The following is a 19,455-nucleotide window of genomic DNA, read 5'->3' on the forward strand; positions in this document are numbered from 1 at the left end:
ATTGTAGTCCATAACATCCGGAGTGCCAAAGGTTCGCCACCACGGTGCTATGATAAGGCAGAGATAAGTTCAGACTTACCATGATCCCAAAAATTTCTCTAAAACTAAAATCTTCCAGCTTTTTATCTTTTCCTTGTTGTATGTCTTTTGAAGCAATCTCTATCACAGGAGTCCATTCCATCAAATGTTAAAAGCTGCAGTGAGGCATCTAGCTTAATGCGACTTATTAATCACAATGCTTTCTTTCAAACAGTATTAGATAACATGGAGTAATTACTTGACCTTATATTGGAGCAGTCATTTTCCTTGACAAGGTTTAGACTTATGCTATTACATTAAAATTCTCATGGGCTAAGTCACTGTATATAAGGAAGCCCTTACCCCCATGTCCTTGAAGACTTTCACTGCATTCTTTGCAAGGCAATAAGTGGCACTCTCAGCTGTAAACACATAGGGAAAGTGAAGAAAAGAATAAATCTCTGGTCAAATTTCAAAACTTTGATAAGTCAATATTTAAATAAGGCGTGTTTTTTTACACAAAGTCTGACATACCATATACTGCAACATTTTTTTCAGTCCTGTTTATTAAGTATTTGTGTAATTTTTGCAGAAATTCAGATTCTCTGACAGGACAATTGAAATTATGAATAAAGATGGCTGCAGAACTGTACGCTTCCAATAAAGGCCCCAGTAGCTTCTGCAGGAAAGTGATGTACTGCTGGTGTTCCTGTGATTGGCTCACCTATGTAAAATGAGCAAAGAAACCCAAAGCAGCAGTTAATCATTTACAACAACAGAAGATCAAGCATGATGCATTACTGACAGGAACTAAAAATTACGCACAGAACAGATAACTTAGCAAGATACAGGAACAATCTTCACTGCTTCCAAAGCTAGGCATGGAACAGCAGGTATTTCCCACTCTTCACTCACACTGCTTCAATGATAGTCCAAACCATAGACTGCAGAATAGATCCTCCTGCCAGTCTTCTTATAAAGCACCAAGACTCTCTGCACTGTGAATAACAGTGGAGGCTGGAGCTGAGAAAGCAGAGCCACTACCAACCCAGTTCACCTTACAGCTACTGTCTAGACACCAGTAACCTCACACACCAGCAAGAGCCCTTCGGGGGTGAGGCGGCTTATAAATCACATAATAAATAAATAAATAAATAAGAGAACAGCTGCAAGTGAATATACCTATTTTCAGTTATTTTACAGGCAGACTCTGCCCAATATAAGCAAGATAATCAAAAGAATAGAAAGGTTCACATAGTCAAGTTGGAGGCATATTCATTGGATCATTAAAAAAAACCCAAATCCACTAGCAACTACTCAATATTACCAAGAGAAATATCAATAAGATTACAAATTAAAAGTAAATTGAATGCTTACACAAATCTGAGATGCCTAGATGGGACCATCTGCTCATGGTGGATACAAAATACTTAAGTATAATAGGCAAGTTCAAAAACACTCTTGACAGCCCAATCCTTGCAGCCAGGCATAGTGCTGCCGTGGCGCCACCATGCCTGCTCCAGAGGGCTTTCTTGCAGCGTGGGAAGGCCAAAAAGTTTTTTCTAATCCCCTTACCTTTATCTCCCTCATAGGGAAAAGCTGAGATACACCACAAAAACCCAGTGTATGTCCGAGCCCCACTCCGGAGGCACAAGAGGGCTAAATGCACAGTGGAAACCAACTAAGGTGGGCTCCACCCCCAGGAATGCCCCCACCATGTCAATGCAAAACAGGACAGTGGGGAAGTGCTGGTGAAGAGCTGCGCACCACGGCTGGGCGTTCCAGGGCTCTTGGGGTCAGGCACTGACATAAGTGCCCCTCCATCAGCGAAAGTGCCCCAGAAGGGGCCTTCCCCCACTCTAAACCTGTGCCCCATCCAGAGGGGGATTTGCTTTTCCCCTCCAGATTGAACTGTAAGGATCATATGTGACATCTGAGTCTGAACTCTATGTTATCTTCCAGCCATTCCCTAGAGAACACCTATAAAAAGGAAACAAAAACCACTCCTGCTCCTATAACACATGCAGTACCTTCAAGTAACAATCCTGTTGCTCTTCACCAAAGTCACTGTCCTCATCTTCCTCATCGCTCCTCCAAGATAATGGTTCTGGGAGTTTCTTTTCCCAGTGCTGCTCTGCATGGCTAGAAGAACTAATTTCCTCTTGGTCATCCTGCTTAAAAATGAAACACAAAGCAGTAAGACCTAGAAGACCAGCAAGAGTACTGCATTCCACATTTTTCTAATTTTGTAGCATAATCAGTACACACCTGCAAAGCTGCATGATCAGCCCACTTTCATTTTTGATAGCCTGATGCGAAGAAGAAGGAGAAGGAGAAGAGGAGGGGAGGAGGAGTTGGATTTATACCCCTTTTTTCTCTCCTGTAAGGAGACTCAAAGGGGCTTACAAACTCCTTTCCCTTCCCCCCTTACAACAAACACCCTGTGAGGCAGGTGGGGCTGAGAGAGCTCAAAAGAACTGTGACTAGCCCAAGGTCACCCAGCTGGCGTATGTTGGGAGTGCACAGGCTAATCTGAATTCCCCAGATAAGCCTCCACAGCTCAAGCAGCAGAGTGGGGAAACAAACCCGGCTCCTCCAGATTAGAGTACACTATGCTACTGCTGCTCCTTTGAATTTGGTAAATTTGGTAAATTCATCTGGGTATATTTGTAATTACTGCTTAAATAAAAAGAAGTACTTTTAAATGTTATGAACACAATAAGCTGTACAGTTTTATTTATTAACTAAACAGCTCACTGGTCTCTTAATTCCTTCCAAGTTCTGCCTCCAAAGTGACATGGACTTCAGAAGTGGAGCCAGCAGCACAAAGCTGGATCCAGCCAGGCTGACCCTACAGTTCAAGGCTGGCCTCCACATAGCAAGATTTAGCTTTAAACTCCGGGTTTTGAGGTAGAGACCACAGTTTAAAGCTAGATCCAACTGAGCCCAGTCTTGAAATGTCTGGCCCTTCTGAATGGCACAGGGAGTTTGGGGGCAGGCCCTTTGGGACAAATCGATGCTCTGGGATGCCTTGTTCTTCCATTTTAAGCAACAGCTGGATCAATGTCAAGGATTTGCCCCACCCTAGATGCACCTTTGGTTCATTATTTCAATAGGACTTTGTCACATCTAATTTACTTGGATTGGGGCTGTAATATACTACTAGTATTCCATGGTCTTTTTCCAGCAATAGTCATCATCACCCTCCCCATATTCAACATATTTCCATCAGACATAACTAGGTGCTATTGTTTATGTATGCACTAGGTGCTACTATTTATGTATATTAGGCTATCCTAATGTATTCTGTGATGGTCCAGTGATGTTCTGCTGGAGGTTCAGTAGGCACAGATTCTATCCACTTTTTTCAGAGGAGAATGAAATTTACCCTTTTCACTATGTCTTCAGTAATTAAGAGTGGGTATTTGTTATTGTGGGGGTGTTTGTTTTTTGAGGGCTCGGGGAGGTTCCTTTGTTGTTGGATGTTGCTCCAACAGAAAGCACGTGCTGCTGATGCAAGCACCACTAATCTCACCACCTTCCTTTATGACATATTCCACTGTAGCAAACAAAAATGCAGCTCACTATTTACTTGTTTCTTCAAAACACCAAGTACTAATTTTGCAGATAAATTCATTGCTCTGAATGTGGGCCAAGCCTTAGAATGGCATATAGTAATATTACCATCAGCGTAATTATAGGCTTTGAAGAGCACATAGGCTAGGTGAAATCGTGCGATCTCGTCTAGGTAAGAGATCAAAGACAAAGGGCAAAATATCATAAAATCAAATATTCAAAAATGCATCACCACCAACTTACCTCTGCCACCAAAAGAATGCCGTATTGTATGAACCACACCTGCTTCATGGCACACTTGACATAGCAGCTGGCAAGGCTGAACAGAAGAATAAGTCAGATTAATCACTTATGGCATTTCCTCTACTTCTGCCTATTTTCTGTAACTAATATATGCCCTTTAAAAATATCCCCACCACTCTGAATGGCTGTTCTGGCCTTTGAGGGAAATTTCATTGGGCCATGCCCAGCAGCAAACATAGGATAACTTGATGCTAGCTGAATTACTCGCTCAGGCCCAATCTATTTACTTACTTTATTTACACTCTCCCTTTTTCCCCAATGAGAACCCAAAGTGGCTTACATCATTCTTCTCTCCTCCATTTTATCCTCACAACAACACTGTGAGTCAGGTTAAGCTGAGAGAGTGTGACTGACCCAAGATCACCCAGCAAGCTTCCATGACAAACAGTACTGGTTCGGACCTCCAGATGTTAATTCGACACACTTAACTGCTATGACACAACAACCACCCTACAAATCCAGTATGGCATAGCAGTTAAGAATTTGAGAATACAGTATGGAAGACCTGAGTTCAAATTCCCACTCTGACATGGAAGCTCACTGGGTAACTTCACACCAGTAATGCATTCTCAGTCAAATTTGCTTCATGGGATTGTAGTAAGAATACAATGGGAGGGACAATGATGTACAATATTTTTAGCCCTCATTGTGAATAAAATATAGGGTATAAATACATGAATAAATAAATAATAAATATAGCTGAAGATGATGAGGTAATATAATAAAAGGTTGGTGACTGGGAAGGAGAGAGAGCAGCAGGGAAAGAGAACAGGATATGAGGACTGGCAGAAGGAGGTAAATGAGAAATAGTGTGGAAAATGGAACACAAGGGAAAATGAGGTTTCTCCAAGTCTTTGCTGGTTTCTAACTATACAACTTTGCCAGGGTTTTCTTGGGGAGATGCTGTCAGGGATAGGAACACAGGAAAGCTGAAGCCATGGGGTAGATAATGGTAGGTTAGAAGGAAAGAAAGAAGCAGGCTATGGAATTTTCATGAAAGGGTCAAAGAAAATAGTGGGGGAGTTGAGATGCAGCCCACAAATCCTTATGGGCCCCCGCTTACCATAAACTATAAGAAGGTTAGGTTTAAAAAGGGAAAGATAATCAGAATAATATTCTGAGGGATGTACCAATCACTACTATATTGAACCCATCTCTTAAGCTTTACTTTTCAAACATTTCCCTCATTCTACTTACCTTCCATTATGGTATACAACAAAAAACATACGATTGTGATCTTGCTCACAACTAGTACTTTCACATTTTTCTCTTCTTTACTCTCCTCCTCATTTCCATATTTAGACTTCTAACATAAAAATCTAAATGCATCTAGTTTGCCTCTCAGTGTTTTAACTCAATATAAACAGCACACAACAGTAGCAGTATAGCATTTGCATGATGTGATCCTCCCAGAACCTACCAATGAAACAGTGCCTTCATTAGAAAGCAAATAACATAAGCTCGCAGCTTTGCGGACCAATTGTTCCTGACTAATCATATTGGAGGACATTCCATTGGCGCCATTTCTATGCCTTTTACTCTGTATTGCATGGAGACTGCAAGCTAGAGAAAAAGAACACAAAAATAGTTACTTCAGACAATCATTCTACAAAAGTTTAGTGCCAAGAAACTGTACATGACACTACATGAAAAGTAATTCCATTTCTATAAAATAACTGGAATAACCAAGAGAGGCGAAAAGTAAATGGTGAAATTAAATTGTACAGCAGTTAGAAATAATTTTTAAAAGGAAAATAGAATTATTCAAAACTTTGAAAAGGGTGCTTGCAAGGAAATAAATAAGGCATTCCCAACTTTTTGAGTTTGTTGGTACATTTGGGATTCTGACATGGCGTGGTAGCTGCAGCAACAACATGGCTGTCACAGCAGGTGAAACCAGCCACAAAATGATTTCCGCAGCTTAACTTCAGTAATCCAGCATAGATCCTTGTGCTGTGGGGGCTGCTGCTGCCAAATCAACATTTAAAAACAATTTGCCCAGCAAATCAAATCCCCAATAGCAAATCTGAAATCCTGCTAGGCTAACGTCCTTCTGGCTCCAAGCACTCCCTAAAAATACTTGACGAGGCCAGAAAAGCTGTCAGTGGGCACCATGACACCCATCGGCACCATGTTGAGGACAGCTGAAAGAAAGTACTTTTCAAATGAGCTTTAAATATGTACTTTTGTGGCCACTGGCACTAAAAAACAATTGATGTTCTTGTGGTATCACCCAGAAAAAGGTTAACATACAGCTACTCATTTCTCAGTTTGCTTTTAGAACATACCGATGATAGCTTCTTTGAAGAAGACATGCAATACCCCATTGCTGTAGAAACTTAGTTCAAAGACGGCAGGAACAGATGTGCTGGGAGTGATGAAGAATTCATTATTCCGGCTGGTGTGTGTGATAGTAACACAGTTCCCTAACAGATGAATAGCATGCATGACCACATCTTCAGAATTCCCTGAAAATCCCAAATCATAGTCCCGAGCCAAGACCTCCTCCTTCATGGAGAAGAAATCTTCTACCAGCTTGGAAAGATCAATTCCCTGAAGAAAAGTAGTAAGATATAAGATAGTAAATTTTGTACAAAACATTAGGTAGCGAAAACTCCATTTTCCAAATCTAGCTTCTAAAATAGCTTCACTTATAGCCTGAGCAAATATAAATTTATATAAACAACAGTTCCACATTTACATTTTGATATTTTGAACATCCCCAGGATATTTCAAAACAATTTAGGGCATACTGTTCAGTTCTGATTTGTTGACAGTCCTCAAACTATATAAAGTTGGTACAGTCTTAAATACAAATCTCATAGGGAGCAGCGGGCAGAGTGGTTTTGGGGCTTTTTTTCCTAAGTAGTCTGCTGTCTAAAAATTTCTCTCTAAGAACTGAGAGCCTTGCCAGCAAAGTATGCCACAGAATCAGCAAGGAAGGGGAGATCATTTCCTTGATCCATTTTGCAGGAGAGGGTAGAGGAAGAGATTTTACCCAACTGTCCATCATTGCTGTAATCTCTATTTGCACAGCTCTCCCCATCTTTAGAGAGATTTTTTTTGGGACAAATGGAAGACCTCTTGGGGAAAGCAGGGAAATATCTATCCTGCGAACAGCTTCTGCAATATTATCCTATCTATGCATTAAACCAGGTTTCCTCAAAGCAATGCCCATGGGGCCATGGCCCCCACCAAGTCTTTTTGGAAACTGGGTGGGGCCATGTGGGCTTTGGCTTCTGATTGGCCATTGGTTTCACATCCTGCATGTGACCTCCCAAAGGCATCTGGTGAACCACTGAGAGTAGAAGAGTGCTGGGCTAGATGGACTTTGGTCTGATCCTGCAGGTTCTTTCTTACGTTCTTATGAACAGTTTAAAAACAATGCTCACCAAGCTGACGGCTTCTGCCACCACAAACATCTACACTGTATGACTTCAGCTGCAACAGCCATTTTGTGTACATGCCCACCATGCTGTCTTTGGATTCCAAAGGTGCTTGCAGACTCAAGAAAGTTGGGGACATCTCTATTAAATGTTTTCCCCCCAAAAATTTTTACAATAATAATTTATGATCTTGTCATTCTTCACTGCCTGAGTTTACTTCTAAAATTCTAATATTAAGCATAGTCACTTTGCTCTATTTAAAAATGCAATCTCCCCCAGCTTAATAAATCCTTTCCACACCTTAGCTGTTTACTGTAATTTCCAGATACAACCAATACAAGAACATAATAAGGTGTCAAGCACATCCAATTACATTTATGAACCTACTTTTTGAACTGTTTAAAAACCAATACTTTTCAATATGGCATTCTCTACCAATCAAGGCCATTTGTTTCAGTAGGGCTTCCACTAGAGCAGAATTTGTTTGTTTTACACTGTATATCTGAGCCTTAATGTTAATTTCTGTTTCTGTGTAACTGGAAAAGAGACAAATAACATTTTCCCAACTACAAAACTTTTTATCCTACCTAGTAAAATTTTAGCGTTACACCCTTCTAAGCCAATTTGCTTAGATTTTGTAACTCTGCTTATGAGTTGTACCAGCACCTTTATGCTACAGTTCATTCTTTCTCACAGTCTCTCTATAGGGAAAGGTAGGGAGATCATATTACATTCTGTACATATTATATTCTGTACATATTATATTCTGTACTAGGTAACACAGTGGAATAAGCACCCTGGATGAACATCTACTTAATTCCATACCAACTGCAATGATTATGGAGAAGTTGTTTTTTCCTTTGTTTAAAAAGCACATCTATTAAAGTATTTAAACTAAAATACTGAGATCAAACAAAAGAAAAAATTTGAAATAACAACTGGAATCTATTTTTAAATGTTAATCAAAAGAAACTTAAGTTCGATGCGATCAGAATATCTCCCTTTCTCCATTTTCTATAAATGACAGGTAGTCAGGACATTATTTTTTTAAAAAACCAACTAACATATTTCTTTCCGAATATATTCATTTATATATGTCTGTATTCATTGGAGGATTATAATTATGATGTTAATATGGTTTGTAAGTGCATGGTATGGGTACGTTCTAGATTAACGTGATCTTTGTGGAATCCTGAATAAAGTTCCTATGTTAAGATCTATTCCCAACAATCTACATGGTAAGTCAGTTTGCTTCAGGGGTGCCTGGGATGTACATTTCATTCCTATACCCAAGAATTAAGTACAGAATGATATAGCTTGCATGAACACAGAAACACACCCTTAGCATTGCTGTGTTTGCAAGCCCACATCAAAGAGAGTTTCTGGTAAATGCAGAAGCACAGCAGCCTTACCTGCCTGTGTCGGTAGAGCAGCAAACAGGCAACAATGTGTGTTGACATCACAGCACATGACCTGTTAGCAGCTAAAAGCAAACAAATAAAATAAAGCTATGCTGGCAATTTGACATGCAACTGAAATGCTTAGAAGGCCACTGGAAACAAAATATTAGCTACTCATATATTAAAGATAGAAATATTTGACTATCAGACTCCAAAAGAGCTTCACATTTTCAACAAAGTAGTACGTTCAAGTATTTGTTTAGTTATGTTCAGAAAGAAACATTTTTACTAATGTGAACAGGAGAATTTACCTATTTTACAATCCCTGTGCACAAAATTTGCACTACTAGACGCTGCACATAATTTCTTAATATGTTAAATAAAAGAAACCATATTATTACTAAAACACCACTAATGACATTTTGCCTTAAATTCCCCATCTACTCACAGCCACCTGGAAATTAAAGATTTTTTCTTTATACTCCTCAACACTATAGCCATTGCTATCACTGAGTTATGCTACAAGGTTATTTATTCAGAAAACAAAAAAGTGATCTGATGCGGCTATTTTGAGTATTTTCAATGTTACTTTTTAAAAGCAAGGTTCTAGAAAAAATAACTGAGTTTGACTTAGATTATACCACCTATTTCTAACAATAGAAAGTTCTTCTGATTTTGAGGTGGGGAGATTTTCACTAATCCCCCCATTCCCCCTTGTTACCAGACCAATCTATGGGGGGAGGGGCTCTATTTTAATGCAACAGTGTCTCTTCCCATCCTGCCAACTGGGGGGTGCGTAGCAGTACTGTGCCAAAATGGAGAGTCCATTTCCTGCACTGGCTAGTGTACCCACAAGGACACAGTAAAAGTTTGTCTGGACTTGCCCTCACCCACATCTGCCATGCCAAGTACCTGCCTCACACCCGTCTTAAAAGGATTAAAAGAAAAAAATACCCCTGAATTGGAGAGAATTGCCATCTCCAGCACTGGACTATCCACTCTACAAAGACAAAGGACTTGTTAATGTATTTGCCCTAAGTGTTCCTGCCAGTATTGTACCTCCTGATAATTGTTCGGGGGTCGAACAACCCTTTCACGGGGGTCGCCTAAGCCTCTCTGCATCACTGTTCTCCATCTGTAAAATGGATAAATGTTAGGGCTGGGGGTCACCACAACATGAGGAACTGTATTAAAGGGTTGCAGCATTATGGAGGTTGAGTACCATTGGTCTAACTAATCTCTCTCTAACAACCTTACTTACATTTCCATTGGTTCATAGTTATGATTAATTCAACATTCTGGTCTACTCCAGGCACTCCCAGTTTAGCCCATCAGGCTAAGCACTCAAACCTAGCTTAACAACTCAACACTTAAAGTTGATGTCGACCTCTTGTCTTTCCCTGGAAAGGCAGGACTCCTCTTTGTATTGGGAGATTAAGGGTCACTCTGCATAATCCTGAAGGTCCCTTTTTATCTATAAGATACCACATATCGTTCCCAATAGCCAGTGTTCAATATCTCTGGACACCCCTCTATTGATATCGTCCCCAACGAATTGATCGCTCTACCAGAGCTAAATATGGGTTGCTTAGCTCTGTTCATCAGACCTTTCCAACTCCAATATGAACATTTGTTAAACTTATTTTGCTCTCTTGCGGATTACTTGCAAACCCTGACCTTGGTATACATAGGCAACAAAGATCTCAAGCTTGCCCAACCTTTCGGTAAGCCAAAGAGTCTGCTCTTGCTAATTCCTCCACTCTAAAAGGGACAGACTCCCACCATTTCAGGTAACAACTTTGCCCTCTATGCAATTTGTGATGATTGCATGCTGCTTGAAAATAGAATTAAGGCACATGGCTAAGTAGGAGAATAGGGTAATAAATTGCCAGTCCATGAGATCCATTCCACTTGTAGAGCTCAGAGTATCCAACCCTTCTTAGTGTTATATTCTCTCTCTCTCTCTCTCTCTCATTCTCTGTGTATGTATATGTATATATATACACATACACACACACACACAAACATACACTAGTATAGAATGTTAAATATATATAGTAATCTCCACAAAGTGCAAATGCCAGTTCCTCCCTGTAAAGGTAAAGTGTGTTGTCAAGTTGTAGCCAATACATGGCAACTTCACCAAGTTTTCAAGGCAAGAGATGAGCAGAGGTGGTTTGTCATTGCATCCCTCTGCATAGTCTTTCTTCATGGGCTTTCATCCAAGTACTAACAATGGTTGTCCCTGTTTAGCTTCAAAGCTCTGGTTAGATTAAGCTAGAGTGTGCTATAAGATCTGGTACTACCTTCTAATAGTACATTATTTTTAATGAAAAAAGGTAAAGGTGGTCCCCTGTACTGCACTGGGCTATTACTGACCCATTGGGTGATGTCACACTAGGACGTTTACTAGGCAGTCTATGCTTATGAAGTGATTAGCCATTGCCTTCCCCAATCATCTACATTTTATCAACTTCGGAAGGATGGAAGGCTGAGTCAACCTTGAGTTGACTCAGCTACCTGAAATCAACTTCTGTTAGGACCAAACTCGGGTCATAAGGAGATCTTTGGCTACAGCACTGCTGTTTATCACTCTGCATCACAGGGTTCCTATTTTAAACAAAATAGCGGCCAAGTTCTTTGGTTTCCACCCAGCATACATATGGCTGAACAACTACAGAGGCAACATGGAACTTTTTTGTTTTAAACTTGAATTTTTAACTAACTAGCCAAAACTATACTCCACATATTAAATGAACAGATTCATTCCAAACATGTCAGTCTAAGAATAAGCTACAATACATATCCTTGCATATTTTAAGCAATAAGAATGACATGCAAACAGACTACAATTTAATATAGTGGTTCCCAAAGTGAGCAGAACCACCACTGGGAGGGAGGGGGGAGTGGTTACCTAGGGTGGTACAGAGAGGCAAGGAGATTGAAAGGGGACACTGGAGGTGGGCCCCTTCAACCACAATGTTCACTTATTTACAGATGACCAGGCTATGACACCATGCTGGCAAATGGCACTTCAAGGTTCTGTTTCTGTACAGTGTCAAAATCTCGTTGAAACCATGGAGCTGTTTAGGAAATACACCACCAGAGCCCTAGTCAGACCAGTATATCATGTTTTGTCATCACTGCAAAGGGGTTTTTTTGGTCATTTTTAAAGTTTTTGCTGGTAAGTACTTAACATAATAGCATGGAGTCTGGTATTTATTTTTCGGTGTTCTGAGTTACTCAACCTGTTGATTATAAAGTGTGCTATTCAGCTATATGAATGTTGTTTTTGTGGCAGCTTACTTCATACTAATATTTCTAGGTTATTTAAGGATTTAAAATTAGGATTTAAAATTTTCAATAAAGAAAAATTTAGGGAGTAAAAGGAAAAAATTAAGGATAATTAAAAGAAAAAAGGGTATAAGTAATAAAAATTATAATAGTGAGGAAAAAATATGACAAATGTAAATATTGGGAGTGTATTTTCTGCAAAGCAAAAAACTTTGAGAAATCTTTACAAAGAAAACAGCAGGATTATAGTAAAAAAATGAAGGAGAAAAAACAATATGAGTAAAAAGGCAGCAATAAATTAAAATCACCTTCTTTATTCCTTTAAGTTCAAGCCATTATTGCCAGAAATTTGAAACAATTGTATAATTTCATTAAGCTCATCTATTGCTAAATGAGGTACCTAACATTCTTGCTAAATGACTATCAGTCTTTGAAAAGCTAGTATCATTGGACGAAGTGCATTAATTTTGTTGAATGAGTTAAACAGTCAAACAGCCCCTCCAGCCCACATAGTGATTCTGACTCAGAATCCCCAGAGCAGGAGACAAGGTCTGTGCCTGAGGAGGACCAGAGGGACTGGGAAAAACCCAGTACTGCAAAATCACCTGCCGATGATGCTTCCTCAGAGCCACAGATTGCCCAGCCAGAGCCTGCAGGGGAAGCCTCTTCACAAACCCCGGAGACAGTCTCCAGGTGTCTGCCTTGCAGGATTCCAGCCCAGCCCTGTAGCACCCCAAGACCCTCTTCCAGTCCACAGGAATCCTAAAGTCAGAGGGCCCAGAACAAAGTGGCATACAGGAGCAAAGTGCCAGACTGGCTATATTCAACATCAGGGTACAGCAGTGCCCTGAGGGTGAATCCTTGCAGGAGCCGGGCCAGAGTGCAGAGCTGCCTCAGGAATTCCAGCACCTGTTGGCAATACAGCAGGATTTAATTATATTCCAGCCCATGTAAGCTGGTGCCTGGAAAGACAGCCTTTCTGGATCAGCCAGTTTGCAATGCCATAATGCTTGCCTGCAGATCTGGCTCCAGATCCTGGCAACTTTTCTGCTCCAGACCTTGATAGTTCTAATACTCCAGACCCTGCCTGCTACAGTAGCTCCTGATTCTTGGGGAGACTAGCCGAAGCCTGAGGTAAGAACATAAACTTAATTTTTAATTGAATTTAAATAAATGTGAAATTAATTTTTGCTACTTTCAATTTGTTATTATCTTTCTTAGTGGGTTGTACAAGCCACTATTCTGAACAATGCCTTATATAAGGTAGGGTAGGGAGCACTGGGGATGAGTTTATGGACCCAAGGGTATGGTGGGCTGAAAAAGTTATATCTAGTACATTTGAATGAAACAATTACATATATTCACAACTGACTATGGTCTGCCTCACATCTTGTTATACAGAAGAAATCAAATAGCTATAGATAAGGAAAGTTACCACTTAGTCCAAAACTATAAAATATCCTTGCATAGTCCAAAACTATAAAATACAGAAAATGAAATAATTCCAGCTAAAAAGTTAGTTCTAGAACAATACCCTTCCACATTGAGTAGAAAGGGATGGCATGAGGGAAGAGCAAAGTCCTGCCACATATAAACCATAATGAGGTAGATAAAACACTGTGTCAGATCTGCATCAAATACTTACTGAACATTATGTGCTCAGCCAAGTTAGCTATCAATTGCCTTCTCGAAGGCTCACAGGTTAAATCCCTGGAATCAGGAATGGTAGCTTCTATACCTTCTTCTACTACACAATTAGGCCTAGAAAAACATCAAGAATAACAGACAAGCCATTACTTAAAAGTAGCAACTTTTCCCTTCAGCCAGTATTGTAATAAACTTATGGTAAATCTATTTATTTATTAAAATGCATATATCCTCATACAATGCATTTCAGATGCAGAAGTTAAACAGTTCTTGAACCGTTAATTTCTTGCAAGGAAGTCTGCCTAGGAACCACATTTAAGTTGAACTTAGCCTTTTGGTGCAAGGTACAAGTAGTTAAGTAAATGAATATCACATGATACTACATAGATGATTTGGAATATACAGGGACAACTGCAGACTGATATTCTTCAGGTCCTTGGTTCACAACCCACTGTTGTGAACATGGGGCATGGGGAAATGTTTTTGGAACCATGCCTAGGAACAGGAGAGTACAAAGAGCAAAAGTATGGAAAGTCAGTCAGTTGCTAGGTGACCTTTGGATTAGTGGTGGAACACATGCTTTACATACAAAGTGCCAGGTTCTATCCCAAATATGCCTGGTTAAAGAATCTCAGATGTTGCGAAAGATATTTCTTGGGACATTAGCCTCTCTCTACAGTGTCAATCATGGAGCTAGACAGGCCAATTTTCTTCTTTGTGAAGTATCTCAACATAATTTTAAACTGGTAAATTCATGAAGAGTTTCTGTGAAATTTACATTAATTCAGTATCTTAAGGTAATTTAGCACAGTTATCCAATATCCCATTATCCAGTATCTTCAGACAATTTAGCACAATTATCCAATTTAACAAAATATTATTTAATCAAAACATCACTTGTGTAGTACTGTTAGAAATTTCCCAGATATATACTTACCTTGAAGGTAGTACAGCTGGTAATAGAGTTTGCTCCAAAGAAAGGGGGATAGGTACAGGTTTCTGGCTTTGAGCATCTAAATATTCCTGCAAATATACACAATTACTTGTATACTCCTTGAGGAATGTTAAATAACATGTTGGTTACATAACTAAGTAGCCTTGAGAGAATATCCTAAGAGAGAATATGGAGAACCAGCAAATGCCATTAGGATAAGAAAATGAATGTAACATACATTCACAAAATATTACTAGTAACTGATACAGAAGAAGCATCAATGCTTCAATATTTTCTATGCAATCATCTACAACAGTGGAGATACCAGGGGGACAGGGGGTGCGCGTTGCACCAGGCGAATCCCTGGGGGGTGGAAAATCCCTCCCCCGCGGTACCCCGCCCCCTTCACACTTACCTTATTGAAACAGTGCAGGCTGGAAAAGTGGCCTGTTCCCTTCAGGCTGAAAATGGCCTGGTAGGAACTACACTTCCCAGGAGACCTTGCGAGCTTCAAGGTCTCATGGGAAATATAGTTCCCACCAGGCTGTTTTCAGCTTGAAGGGAACAGGCCGCTTTTCCAGACTGAACTAAGGTAAGTATGTGTGGGGGGCAGAACACCACGGGGGGGGGGGGACGGAAAACACAAAGTGTGCACCAGGTGCACTCTGGCCCAGCTACACCGCTGGTCATCTAGCACTGCCAGTAGGCTGATAGATACAGAAGAACATTAGAGAGCCTGTGTGGGGTAGTGGTTAAGAGGAAGACCCAGGTTCAAATTCCCACTTGTGTCATGGAAAATCACTGAGTGATCTTGGGCCAGTAACACACTTTGAGCCCAGCCACAGAGGTTGTTGTGAGAAACAAAATGGAGGAGAGAAAGAACATTTTAACTTGCTTTGGGTCTCCATTGGGAAGAAAGGCAAGGTACAAATGAATAAAATAAAATCCAATGTCAACAAAATCCCACAGGGACCGTGTATATTCACCAAGATCCTTAAAATACATGTTCTATATATTTTATTCATGTTTTATTATTTTATGTTCTATTATTTTATTTACTGTTATTTAGGAACAAGCAGAAGATCACCACCAAAGGGAAGGGGCATCCCATTCTCCCTTCCCACTGTAATAAATGACAACTTAAGGTAGAAGGACAAGTCATAGCTAGGTGGTCTGAATCACAGGCTTTGGTCCAAGACACTCACACTAGCAATAACAGCTCTGGTCCACTGGATAAACAGCTTGGGGTGGACTGGAGAAGATACTTCTCTTCTCTGGGCTATCCTGTAGGAATAAAAGGAAGCCACAGCTACAAGCCCTATGTTTTTACTTATGTAATTATGTCACACCTTTCCCCCGTAGCCAACTTTGTAACTGATCACTATACAGCAAACAGCTAGATAATAGCATTTCACCCACATCTTTAACTGAGAGAAAGACCCTTCCCTCACTGCACAGAAACAGTTTGATTTTAATGAGTGGACATCCACTAGAGCCCAGCCAATCCTGTGAAATTCCAACACTAGTCAGACTTACTACAGGTAAGCAGGGACAGGCAAGCTGTGTGATCTAGAACAGGGTTTAGGAGTCAACCCATCTCAAAAAGGCCACTATACTAGCTCAGGATCCCAGAATGAACACTTTTTCCTTTCACTTTCTCTTGAGAAGGAAAGGCAAGAAAATTTTCCAGGTTTTGAAAGCTGTGGGGCTTCTCTCAGCTGAGGGTGTGAGTGAGAGTTCAGTGGAGGGTAAGAAATATATATTACAGGAAGATTCCCCCAAAGGGAATAAACACTCACTCTGGAAGAGACCACACATGTGTAGTTGGCCAGAGATAGTACAAATGAAAGAATGTGCAATTGTTCACTGGTTGGAGTGGGGAAACTGAAAAGAAACAGAGAAAAGCTATAGACAAAATATTCCACAGTTCATGGGGAAGACAGGAGTGATTACTAGGTTTTGCTTATTGTAATAAAATAGCTTTGCTAGATCAGGCCAAAATCTGCCTAGACTACACTTGTTTTTCCCAGGAGCAATCCAAATGTTCCTGGAAATTCATTAACAGGGCATAAAGACTGTAGCCCTCACTGTTGTTTATCCCTAGTACTAAAGAACCTTTGAACATGAAGGTTCTTTAGTTATCTAACAACCAACAGAAAAGGCTTCCTACAGGTGATGGTAGGTAAAGATAGCCAATAGTTGGCAGGGAAGGATATAAAGTGCACTACAGTACAACTTGACAAATTTGTACATCCGTTTTTTAATGTATCAAAAAATCAGGGAATGGGAGAGGCTTTGCTTAGAAAATCCAGATTAGCGTTTTGCTATAGGCAGCATTGTCTTATAAAGATAAGCATCTGGTTCTGTCAGAATCATTGAGTCAATCCAAAGAGTCAGTTTTACCAACTGCCACATGGAAATGATTGTGTCTGGCTTTTCCAAGAGCTTAGTAATGAATACAGACAATGAATCAACAAAATAAACTGAATTATAAACAGTCAAGCCAAAATAGAATATGGATGAGAAAGGAGTTTATCAGGGATAATGGGAATGGTATTGAAACAGATATGAAGCAACTTAAGTCTTGTGTTTCAAACCCACTTAGATGATCAACATTATTAGCTCTAACCACAGTCACCTGTTTGAATACAATGGGCTTAATCTAAGTAACCTCTTTATTGTCTCATACACGCGAGCTGCCACTATCAAAGTCTATGCATGGATAAATATTGAAGGCTGCTGGGAACTGCTTCAACTAGTCCAGGGGTCTGCAACCTGCGGCTCTCCAGATGTTCATGGACTACAATTCCCATCAGCCCCTGCCAGCTTATGAGGGGCTGATAGGAATTGCAGTCCATGAACATCTGGAGAGCTACTGGGGCAGGCAATTAGTCGGATGAGCCTACAGTTTGAGGAGAGGATTCTGGGATCACTGGACTAGTGATTTACCCACCAGGGTGCTATTATTTTCACAACCAAATCTGACCTTAACAGTACAGACTTCTTGAGAAGATGACTTACTTACTTTTAAGGAAAATGGCTTAGCAAAATCTACTCGAACACATCCATAATTCTTCCGTAGCATTAGGAAGACTCCTCTGGCTACACTCCATGGGCTTTCATTCTTCTTAGGCTTTCCCTGGAAAGCATTGAAAAGCTTTCAAAAAGTTCCAATGACAAAGCAAATTACATTTACTATTAAAATGAAATACAAACCATATTAGTGCATTCTAAAATACTGTTTCCCAGCCTCTTCTAACAGGAGACTGCCCAAGCAGCTGGAGAATAACCTGCCCCTGGCCGTCACATCCCAGTGCTGATCAAGCAAACACTCCTCTTTGCTGTTGAAACTGGACTGGACTGGACTGATGCACAGCAGCTAAACATGCATGCTATTCCTCCTACCTTGCAGCCTTCACTTGCACCACTCACAGGGCTCCCTGGGGGGATGCAGGGGAGACAGCAAGCCAGGCTCCCTGTGGCCAGCTTTACGCATGGGAGGCTGAGGAACTTTTGAGCTGGTCCCTGGCCATGGCTCAGGGTCCACTCCCACAGCCTCTGCATTTTTCTACTTGAAGTCCTGGGTTTGACCCTACAGGGGGCCCTGTCCTCTTGAGGAAGCTCCACTGCAGGTGGCTGGGAGTATAGCACCAAGCCACTACCCTGGCTCCTCGCTGATGAGTCCCTCCTGAATCCCTGGACTCCAGCTGAGTCTGAGTGGGAGCCATTTCAAATTCTGCCCCATGCACATCAAGTACAGCTCATGGCTATTTTGTAATAGTGGTGGAAAGTGTCATCAAGTCACAGCCAGTGTTCAGCTTAACCCGTTCATGGGGTTTACAAGGTAAGAGATAGTTTGCCATTGCCTGCCTCTGTGAAGCAAACTTGGGTTTCATGAGTGGTCTTACATCCAAATACTAAACAGTTGATCCTGCTTAATTTCCAAGCTCTGATAATGTCAGGCTAACCTGATCCATCCAAGTCAGCATTTTTTGGCATACTAACACACTTTCCCTCATGTTTCTTGTTACAAAATGAAATTCAGATTTCCCCCGCTGAAATACCCTTTTATGCCATTCAGCCGATTGTTATGCCTATGTTGGCCCCTCCCGGCAAGAAGCATAAGGACTCTGGCGCCACCTAAAATTGGGTTTTTTATCGGGATTAGATTGTATTTATTTTATTTATTTATTGGATTTCATAACTGCCTCATCCCCGAAGTTATGTATTGGTTTTATTGTATTACCATTGTTGGTTTTTTGTTGTAAACCACCCAGAGCCCTTCGGGGATGGGGAGGTATACTAAATCTAATTAATTAATTAATAATTAATAAATAATAATAATTAATTAATTAATAATAATAGTATTTCAAAAACATATTATCACCAAAACTCTTATCACTGAAAGCACTCAAAGATCAAAACAAACCATAGCATTCCAAGCACGTACCAGTTGTTCACTGTTATAATGTCCTTCGATTATTCTATCATAGGATATACCCACTGGTATAATTAGAACATCAGGAGCAGCCTGTGAATAAAGACCATCCACCACCACAGATAATAGGCCTGCCCTTGCATAGGATGCCTTTCCACTACGAGATCGTGTGCCTTCCAGGAATATCTCTAAGAACTGCTGCTGTCGAAGCAGTTCTTGGACATGCTAGAAGAGGGGACAACAAACAATAAAATAGGACATCAGTTTTTATTTTGTTTATAAATGTCTTTCCTTCTTTCTTTGCTTTAGAGTTTTAAACTATACATGGCAGCAGCAATATAATTAAACTGCTAATCTACTTTATTCTTCTGAGGTAGAGCGGTTTATCAAGTCGAATAATAATAATAATAATAATAATAATAATAATAATAATAATAATAATAATAATAATAATAATAA

General features: G+C 40.3%; 1 protein-coding gene across 1 annotated transcript in view; it reads left to right on the forward strand.

Annotated features, from left to right (window-relative positions):
• The window catches only part of GPAM (glycerol-3-phosphate acyltransferase, mitochondrial), a 121,187-nt gene that overhangs the window by 76,875 nt on the left and 24,857 nt on the right, over window positions 1-19,455 (forward strand).

This window comes from Sphaerodactylus townsendi, linkage group LG08, assembly GCF_021028975.2.
Source record: "Sphaerodactylus townsendi isolate TG3544 linkage group LG08, MPM_Stown_v2.3, whole genome shotgun sequence".
NCBI classification, from domain to species: Eukaryota; Metazoa; Chordata; class Lepidosauria; order Squamata; family Sphaerodactylidae; genus Sphaerodactylus; species Sphaerodactylus townsendi.